We start from the raw sequence: 10,800 nt of genomic DNA on the forward strand, positions 1-10,800 counted from the left end.
TAGTTTACATGTATTTGATGTCTGGATTGTATGCTTGCTTCCGTTGCGCATGTTCTAACAATTGGTATCAGAATCCGTCTTACATCTAACTAGATAATGTAATACAGCATAAATAGAGTAATATTAAAACGTGTTGTTTAATGATACATGTTTGGTATGATTATTCTATGTCAAAAACGTGATTGTATTTATTAGTATCTTAATACACATGCATAAACAATGGTGTTATATTTAATGGCAGTTTGTTTAATTGCGTTTTTTATGAATAGCAATTTGTTTCTAATAAAAACGTGGCTGTTTTTGAATGCTATTAATTCTGTAATTATGGGTTAATATACATATGCATAAACAGTGAATTGATACCATTAATCTGTTTTAGTTGCGTTTTGTCCATAATCACAGTGTTATATTAATAAAAACTTGACTTTTTTGTATGATATTAGTTCTGCAATTTTGTATTAATATACAGAATTATGAATAGTGGCGTTTTTGAACGGTGAAAAACATACTATTTTTTACAATTCTGTTTGAACAAGTTTTTATTAAATAATAATAATAAAAAATATTATTTTGAGTTCTGAAATCATGTTTTAACATACATCAGTATATTATGTGATTTGAACAAGTCAAAATAATAAAAAACCTTAAAACGCCAAAAATAGAATTCTACAAATAGGTCATGATTTTAGAATTCTGAAATTCTGTCGAACTCCGATTGACCTCAAATTTGGTAGGTTCATCGGAAGCGGCCCAATGAGCAATACACATCAGCTATGCTCATGACGTACATCGTTTTTTGGGCATTCGGGGTCGTTTAGATGGGTTTTTGGCCATTTTTCTATTTTCTAGAAAAAATTTTAATAAAAGAATTTTTTTAAAAAGAAATCTGTGATAGTAGGGTTCAATTCCCATTGTTTCCAATCATGTTTTACAGTAATATAATGAATTTATATGTTGACATAGGTCTTCTTTCACATCGGATAAATTCATTATAGATGATTACTGTAGTTTTGCCTCTAGTTATTTGATTACTTGTATTAACTTTCCAACTGAGTTAAATGTTGATTCAATGAAACTAGAGTTTATAAAAGTGATATTTACCTATCTTAAATTAACAGTTTACTCTCCATCTGAGTTGGTCCTGTTTAAATTTATGGGGTTAGTATCTTACATCACTCATATATTTTGTATGAATAGTTAAGTTTCCCTAACGAATCTAACTGTTCAATGAGCATGGTTATATGTGTAATGTGCTGTTTTGAATTTAATTATTCTAAATACATAACTAATGATCTATTTAATTGTGAATATTTCTCAGATTAACCATGTCTTCATTCAACCACTTACCTCAATTTTGAACCAAAATAAGTTAGAAGGACCGAATTATGTTGACTGGAAAGGAACCTTGATATTGTCCTAACTGCTGAAGGTTACAAATTTGTAATCACTGAGGAGTGCCCAGAAAACCCTGAAAATGCTACTGATGATCAGGTTAAAGCTGATGAGATGGCCCGATGTTACATTCTTGCCTCTATGGCGAATGTTTCGCAACATCAGCATCAGTCTATGGGGTCTGCTTATGATATGCTCGAAAGTCTCAAAGAGATGTTCGGTGAGCAAAATCGTGCAGCTAAGCAGACAGCCATAAAAGCCCTTTTGAACACCAAGATGGCTGAAGGATCATCGGTCAGGGACCATGTTCTGAAGATGATGAGTCTTTTGAATGAACTGGAGGTCCTTGGAGCTGTGATTGATAAGGAGTCTCAAGTTGAGATGGTCCTGCGGACTCTGCCTGACAATTTTCAACAATTTCGCTTGAACTATAATATGAACAAAATGGATTTGTCACTAGCGAAATTAGTGAATAAGCTGCAAACGGCAGAATCTATTATCAAACAACAAGCTCCAGTTGTGGCACTCAATATTGAGAAAGCTTCGGTTTCTAAGTCGAAAGGCAGTAAGAAAAAGAAGAAGGCTCAAAAGGTTTTGGCACCTGATGGTGCGGCTGGTGTGAAAAAGCTCAAAGGCAAGTGCTATCATTGCAAGTAACCTGGGCATCACAAGAAGCAATGCCCTGCCTATCTGGCAAAGTTGAATAAGCAAGGTAATTCAAATTTAAATATCGTTGAAACTTGTTTAGCGGTTGTTTCTACCATGTTTTGGTGTGTAGATTCAGGAGCAACTAATCACATCTGCACTACTTCGCAGGGGTTTCAGGAATGCGGCGGCTAAGTGAGAATGAAGTTTGCATTTTTCAAGCCAATGGCGAGCCAGCACCAGCTTTACTTTGGGAGATATTAGAGTTTCATTTAGTAGTGATAGAATTTTAGTTTTAAATGATGTTCTCTATGTACCTTCTATTAGAAGGAATTTGATTTCGGTTTCAAAAATAATGGATGCTGGTGATAATATTTATTTTGCTAATAACTCTGCTATTATTAAGTTTAATAAACATTTTATCTACACTGCTGCTAGAGTACATGACGTTTTTATTCTTGATATATCTCCTCATGTGCTACAACAACCAAAAGAATTAAATAACATTAATCTGCCACATAAAAGAAAACGTATTTCTGAATTGAGTCAAACTTATTTGTGGCACTTACGTCTAGGTCAAATAAATCTAAATAGGATTTCGAGATTGGTCTCTGATGGACCTTTGAGTTCATTGAAAGTGGAGTCGCTACCAACATGCTAATCCTGTTTAGAAGGTAAAATGACAAAGAGATATTTTCCCTCAAAAGGACATAGAGCCAGCGATAAGCTAGAATTAATTCACTCTGATTTGTGTGGCCCTATGAATATACAAGCAAGAGGTGGTTTTGAGTATTTTGTGACTTTCACAGATGATTACTCAAAATATGGATACATTTATCTGTTGCGATGTAAGTCTGAATGCTTTGAGAAATTCAAAGAATTTAAGACGGAAACGGAGAAACGACATGATAAATATATCAAAACATTGCGATCTGATCGTGGTGGTGAATACCTTTCTGCGGAATTCATAAAATACTTATCAGACAGTGGAATTACATCTCAATTATCTGCCCCAGGAACACCAAAACAAAATGGTGTGGTAGAAAGAAGAAATAGGACCCTTATGGAAATGGTTAGATCAATGTTAAGTTATTCCGATTTGCCTTCTTCCTTTTGGGGATATGCTTTAGAAACAACAAATTACATTCTAAATTTGGTTCCTTCAAAGTCAGTACCTTCAAATCCAGTAGAATTATGGACTGGGCGCAAGCCAAGTTTACAGCACATTCGGGTTTGGGGTTGTCCAGCACATGTGCTAAAGGGAAAGCGGATAAATTTGAATCAAGGACAGAAGTATGCACTTTATTGGATTTCCAAAAGGAACCAAAGACGGTTTGTTTTATTCTCCCAAAGAAAATAAGGTAATTGTTATGACAAATGCCAGATTTTTAGAAGAGGACTATTTAACGAACCATATTCCTAGAAGTAAACTAGTTTTACAGGAATTAAATAATGGAGTAACTAAAAACTCATCTCTAGAACGTATCCCGAAAGCCAGCATTGATATACCACTGCATTATTGTAGTGGGAGAAATGTCAATAGGCAGCAGATTGCACAAGAGCAATTGCTTGACATCTCACTACCCCAAAGTAGTGGGAGTAATGTTGAGCAACCTCAGATTGTTGAGCAACCTCATATTGTTGAACAACCTAAAATTGTTCTGCAGCCTGCACTCTAGGAAGAAGTTAATGATATCCCAGCACCGCAAGGTATGGACGATAACATTGAGGCTTCAGTTCTAGAAAATGATGTTGTGATTCAACAACAAAATCAGCCTCCACCTATAGTGAGTAGTCGTAGTGGGAGAATTATTAGAAAACCTCTCCAGTTTGCGCTCTTGGGAGAATCTTATGATAGAATCCCTGAAGAGCCTAATACAGAACCTATTAATTACGACGAAGCACTACAGAATACAGATGCTGATAAATGGGTTGATGCTATGAAATCTGAAATGGAGTCCGTGTACTCTAATCAAGTTTGGGATCTTGTAGAAGCACCTACTGGAGTCAAACCCATTGGTTGTAGATGTATCTATAAGAAAAAGAGAGGAGTGGATGGAAAAGTGCAAACTTTAATGCTAGGCTTGTTGCAAAAGGGTTTACTCAAAAAGAAGGGATCTGTTATGAGGAAACCTTTTCGCCAGTAGCCATGCTTAAATCCATTAGGATTCTCTTATCCATTGCTGCTCATTACGATTATGAGATCTGGCAAATGGATGTCAAGACGACTTTTATAAATGGAAGTCTTGATGAGTGCATCTATATGGCACAACCAGTTGGTTTCATTAAAAGTGGTGTTTACCTTGAAAATGGTAATAACAATTAAATTTGATTTTGTCGTTCTAAAAATATGTGATCTATTATTATGCTAGTTGTTAGGCAATGGATGCTAAGTGAAGGATTGGAAATTAAGATGATAGCTTGTAGATAGCTTAATAAACGAACCGAAATGGCTAGGAATCGAGGCCTCGAGCTTGCATATACGGGGCCCCGAGGTCGAATTTGATACCTGGTTAAGGATAGCTAATGAAGGATTAACAGCTATTAGGGCTGTGATTGTGGCTCTTCATGACCAATAACAAGCAATGAATGAAGAACAATTAATGAGATATAATGAATGTAAATAAAGCAATAAATGTAAGCAATAGAGCCAAATAGAGAGTATGTTCGAGTTAGAGAGCAGAAATAATGTTCTTCTATTGAATGAAGTATCTTGTATATTTAATATTGCGTATCAGATGCCTCTTACAAAATGACAAGGATCCCCTTTATATATGAGGGAAACCCCATCATAGCACATGAGTAATTATTACAAAGAAAAGTAGTTGGCACAGCTACTTACTAGTTTGGTAGAGACTAGTGTTTCCTTTGCAGGCTTTGTCAGCTTTAATCATATGCCTTTGGAACTTCCCGCTAGTGCGTCGTAGCCGTTGGTTTGCACTGCCTCGAGGTCGATCATCACGAACCCTCGGGGACGAGCTCCGAGCTGGACTTCGAGCCCCCTCCCCCCCTCCCCACTCCCCCCCCCCCCCGAGGGTGGTCTTTTCTGAGGCGCCCTAGTGATCATAAAATCGAGCCCTCTAATTTTTACCGTATACAGATAGTCCCTGCGTTTCTCAGATTAAAACAAAGAGAAACGACCTCAAGATCTTGCCCCTCCGCTGCTCTCATCGAAGCAAGTAGTTGCGCCCTGCCGAGTGACTGATGTAACAAACTGGGCTTCTAAAGGTCGCGTTCACACAGTTTTCAAAGCCTTTGAATTAATTACAGTGGTTGGCTGCCCTTTAGTCTGTTCCAACCGCACATGTCAAGCTTCTATAAATACTCGTTTCTTCGTCCCTTCCTTTCTATTGCCCTATCAGGCTCTCAATGGAGTTTTTCTTTCTTCTTACCTTCCTCTTGTGTTCTTTCCTGAAGCACGATTTTTCGTCTCTTTTTTGTAATTTTTGGAAAAATGGCGAACACTGCAACCTCTGTTCCTCAAGAAGATGCGCCTTCCTCTTTCACGCTCTCTTTTGAGGGTAAAGCAGCAGCATCTCCTAGGACTGGAGAATACGTTCCGGAGGCTTTTGAGACGACCTCTGATTTTATGGTCGAAAGACATTCTTCGAAGCCGGGGTGATGTGAGCCCGCATCTCAATACATCAGTTTAATAACAGACATCGAGAGGGTAAAAGTCGATTGCCGCTGGGGAGATGCGGTGTTAGTGGAGGTTCCCTCTCGAGGGGAGTATGTAACGACGTATAAGGTCGACTTACTTAGTGTATATACTTATCCATTTACCCTTGGCCCGGCGGTGCCATCCATGCCTTCGATAGACCCCGTGATCCTCGACTTCTGCGAACGATATCAAGTGACGCTCGGCCAAATTCATCCATCATTCTAGTGTATCGTTTACATGACCAGGTACTATGCGAATATGATTAAGGGGATGCCCTTCACCCTTGACCATTTGATCAGAATGTATAGTCCCCGACTTTTTCGTGGGGGCCTGATTAAGCTTCGCTGTCGAGCCTTGAGGGCCCTCTTTGCTTGTACTGACGAGGTTAGGAGCAGGGGGTGGATGAGCCGCTTCGTTCGAGTTAGAACTTCGGACTTGATCCCTGCAGAGAGGATGTCGTTCCCCGAAAGATGGAACATGAAGCGTAAGTAGACATACTTAACTAACTACCCGTTTCATTCTTTCGGATGCATTTCCTCATGAACTGACCTTCTCCGCCGATACAGATACTGCGGCGTACCCTGATGCAGTTAGGAATCTTTCAGGCTGGTTAGCTAAACTGGACCCCATTTTTCCATATGACGAGCGCGTGTGGCGCTATTTATCCAGGGCTCGATGGGAGGCCAAGGATCACGGTGGTACTTTGTTTTCAGCTGTAGTTTCAATTTTACCAAAGTTACTACTAAATGCTTTCTCATTCTTCGTGCTTGTTTTTGTATTCGGGCAGGTCTGGGGGAGGTGTTCTTGATGAGAGAAACTCTGCCCGGTGAAGCGGATGCCTCAAAACCCGACGAAGAGAGTAAGAAACGAGGGAGGTCGTCGAATTATCCTCTGAAATTCAAGAGAACCAGAGTGGAAGATCCTAAGGATGATCCAATAGCTTTAATTTCAGAAGTGTCGGAGAGCCCCCCCGGGGGCGAAAAGAGATACGACCCCTTGATAGCACCCGAAGGGGGAGAGGATTTGTCTGTTTCACATATTGTTGAGTTGGCGGCTTTCGAGTCGCGGCCTGGTTCCGGTGTCACCCCGCCTCGGGCTGAAGAGGCCTACGAAGGTGTATCGGGCAGTACTACCGAGCCGATTGACGGCCAAAATTACCCTCAAACCGAGGTGAGCTCGGTAGGCGATCCGGGGGAGCCTAATCCCGAAGCTCCTCTGAAGCAAGGGACGACCCCGATTGATTCGATCGAGGTCGCTGAAGTGAGCGATTCCCCTACGGAATCGGCTTTTCCTTCGAGGGAGATGCAAGACACCCCCAATATGCAGTCTCTCGATGTGGGGATGTCCGTTGGTGATAAAAATATGTTTAAAAATCCTTCTTCTGCGCCCGAGGAAAAGCCTGACCCTGATATTTCTCTCATTTTCAATGAAATTGACAGACTGTGTGATCAGGTAATCTATTCGTAAATTCTGCTTGGTGTCTCGACCTTTGCCCTGCTAACCTTATTTCTTTCGTGGTTCCGCGCCAAGGCTCTCTATAATCCAACGTTTGCCAATTTTGAAATCGAGCTGATTCGCCACGAGGACGAATATAAGAATCTTAGCACAGAAGCTGATGAGCTCAGGGCTTTTTCTACCAAGAGGGAGGAAGAACTCTGTAGCCTTCGGAATTTCTTGGAGGCGGCGTCCCGGGAAAAGGCTCGCCTTGCTGAATAGGTTACATAGCTCCCATTTGTTTTTGTCTGCATTCCTAACTGACTTCAATGTTTTAATATCTTTTGGTCAATTTTTGCAGTTTAAGGAGAAAGATGTCCTTATGGAGAAAGAGCTCCGAGCCAGGGACTCCGAAATCCTCAAACATAAGCGGCATTTGAGTGAGGCAATCTCTGAGAAAGATGCCCTCCGGGGAGAGGTAATTTTGATCGGGCACTGCCTCAAGATGCGAAGGCTGAGAGCAGTAAGTATAAGGATCTCCATACTGAGTTGGCTACTACGCTCTCCGAAGTCAGGGCTGAGGCCGAGGCGCTTGTGACCTCGCATAAGGAGGATGCCGCTACTACAAATGCTCATGCCCGGAAGGTGTTCGAAGAGGCTGAGCTACGCTTGACCCGAGCAGTGGAGCATGCCCGGTTAGAATCTCGGAGACAGACGCTCGAGGATATATATGCGGGGGGCATTAATTTAATTGCCGAGATTGAGAGGGTGAAGACCCTAGAAGAGGAAGCTGCGGCCCTGCTTCCTTCCGAAGACGAGTCGAGCAGTGACTCGGGAGCCGGTGAAGATGGAAGCGGAGTCCCTGAGGATGAGGCCGTTGGAAACCTGGAGGTTGCAGCCAAGGCTATTGAAAGTGTAGTTTCTGAGGGGGCCGTCATTCCTCAGTCCCCGAGGGGGAAAAAGACTAGGCTTTTTTCCTTTTGATTCTTTGCATGGGGATTTTAGAGAGCGCTTGACAATGTAGCTTTTGTATTCTTTCGCGTACACGTATAGAAGAAAACCTTCGGTTTCATCTTTTATGCATTTTCTTCTGCTTGTGCATGTCTTTCTTCGTTTTGAATTTATATTTCAGTTGATGATTGACCAGGTGAACTGGACTTCGAGTAATGACTCTTAGGAAAATAATTCGGCCCTAAGGCTTGTTAAGCTGGCTCGTAGGCCTTTGCGTGTCTGGTCGGCACGACCTTTTGACTTAAGCTGGCAATAGCGGATCTCACGTATGTGCCCTTAGGCATTTTTTAGCTAACTTTTCGAGCTCAGTCTCCGAGTCAGATTTTGACTTGAGCTCGTTGGCCCTTAAGTTTGTGAATTTCAAGTTGGCCCTTAGGCTCTTATGCGTTAGGTCGGTACGACCCTTTATATGGGCTGGCGGTAGTGGCTCTTACGCATTGGGTCGGTGCGACCTTTATGTGGGCTTTATTTTTCCCTCGTTAAGGACTTTTTGAAATTGTGTTTGCTGACTCTTCGACGGTTTGATAAAAACCTTGATTGTGAGTCGTTATATGGCAATGTGCGAGCACCTCGGGAGGTTTTGCACGACGGCTGAGTGTTTCGAAGCCTGTAGTTTGGAGCTGACATGGTCGAAGCTCTTTTGCCTATGTCAAGGGTAGATTGTTTAACCAGTTCTTTTCGACGTACTTTCGAAGTAATTGAAGGCTTGTGATTTTATAGCGATGGTTGGGCGTCCCCGAGTCGCGTTAGTTTGGCTGGTACAACCTTGTGACCGTAGTCATTGTGTTTGGCCGGAGCCTTTCAGTCCCCGAGTGAAGTAGTTTTCGGCGTCTATATCAAGGGTATGCCTTTTTAGGGGTCTTATAAGTTCGATATATAGCCTTAACTTTAAGATCGGGATTATGCTTTTTGTAAGGTCTTATAAAATTTTACATGCCTTACTTTGAGATCTTACAGTTTTATTACTTGGTACAAGTATGGTTCATGCCTTGCTTGAGGTCTTACAGTTTTGTTACTTGGTACAAGTATGGTTCATTCCTTGCTTGAGGTCTTACAGATATTGTTGCCTCCTTATATAGGTCTTACGAGATCGAAGTTGCCCGCATGGGGTCTTATGGTCTCGGGTTTTTGAAGTTGATGGGATGGCAATTGGCGACAGTCCCCGAGACGTTGGAAGTTTTCTTAGCTCTGGAGCCATTTTTGTAACCTTAATGTTGCCTCATTGAGGGCTTATAGGTTTGATATTGCCTTATGAAGGTCTTATAGACCTGATATTGCCTTATGAAGGTCTTATAGATTTGATATTGCATTATGAAGGTCTTATAGATTTGATATTGCCTTATGAAGGTCTTATGGATTTGATATTGCCTTATGAAGGTCTTATGGATTTGATATTGCCTTATGAAGGTCTTATAAATTTGATATTGCCTTATGAAAGTCTTATAAATTTTTACATGCCTTTGAGGTCTTACGCGCTCGAGGATTCCATCATGGGGCCTTATAGCCTCGGGTTTTTGATAGATCAATGGGGGTGGCAATTGGCGGCACTCCCCGAGTCATCGAAAGTTTCTTGGCTCGGGAGCCATTCCTTGCAAACTTGGTGTTGCCTCATTGAGGGCTTACGAGTTCGAGGTCTCCAACCCGGAGGTCATGTGGCCTTGAGTTTTCGACGCCAGTCCCCGAGTGTTCGGGACGTTTTTGGCTTCTGGAGCCGGTTTTGTACCTTTAATGTTGCCTCATCGAGGGCTTAGCTTCGAATTTTTGACGCCAGTCCCCGAGTGTTCGGGACGTTTTTTGTCTCAGGAGCCGTTTTTGTAAAAATTACCGAGCTTCTTTGAACGCGAAATGCTTTGATGGAGGGGAAAATATTCTTTGATTACTTGGTACAATTATACACGTTTTTGCTGTCAAGGGCTCGGTTATTCTATATGGACACGGTTCGTTCGACCGTTTGGTCCGGTACATCATTTTCCTATCGAGACCCCGTTCAGCACATCTTGGCTTCTCCGAGGGGGTGACCTTCCGGGGGGATGCCCCTCAGTATTTGAGGTTGATTGAAGAGAAGCCTTGAATACTTGTTGAGCCTTCCTTAGGTAGCATATAGATGTTGCCTCGTTAAAAACCTTGTCGGTGAAAAACCCGATCGAAGGAAAAGAGTGCAACGTATGCTTTTTGAAACCTAAGAACTTTGAGCTTTTAACAGTAGTAGCATTTGAGCATTGATATATTCCAATTGCTTGGAAGTTGTTCGCCTTCCAAGGTGCCGAGTTTGTAGGACCCTTTGCCGACTACCCCGAGGACGCGATACGGTCCTTCCCAGTTCTGATCCAGCTTTCCTTCATTAGGATTTCGAGTATTCAAGGTGACTTTCCTTAGGACTAAGTCCCCGATTCCAAAATGTCAGAAATTTGTTCTCCTGTTGTAGTATCTTCCGATTTTCTATTTTTGTGCGGCCATTCTGACTAGTGAGGCTTCTCGCTTTTCATCTAATAGTTCGAGAGCAGTAGTCATGGCCTCATTGTTGGAGCTCTAGGTGGTGTGTCGGAATCTGGCGGTTGGTTCCCTGACTTCGACCGGTATTAAAGCCTCGGCGCCATATACCAGGGAGAAAGGTGTTTCCCCCGTGCTTGATTTTGGAGTTGTTCGATATGGCCAGA

The sequence above is a fragment of the Nicotiana attenuata genome, unplaced genomic scaffold (genome assembly GCF_001879085.1).
Source record: "Nicotiana attenuata strain UT unplaced genomic scaffold, NIATTr2, whole genome shotgun sequence".
Lineage (NCBI taxonomy): Eukaryota > Viridiplantae > Streptophyta > Magnoliopsida > Solanales > Solanaceae > Nicotiana > Nicotiana attenuata.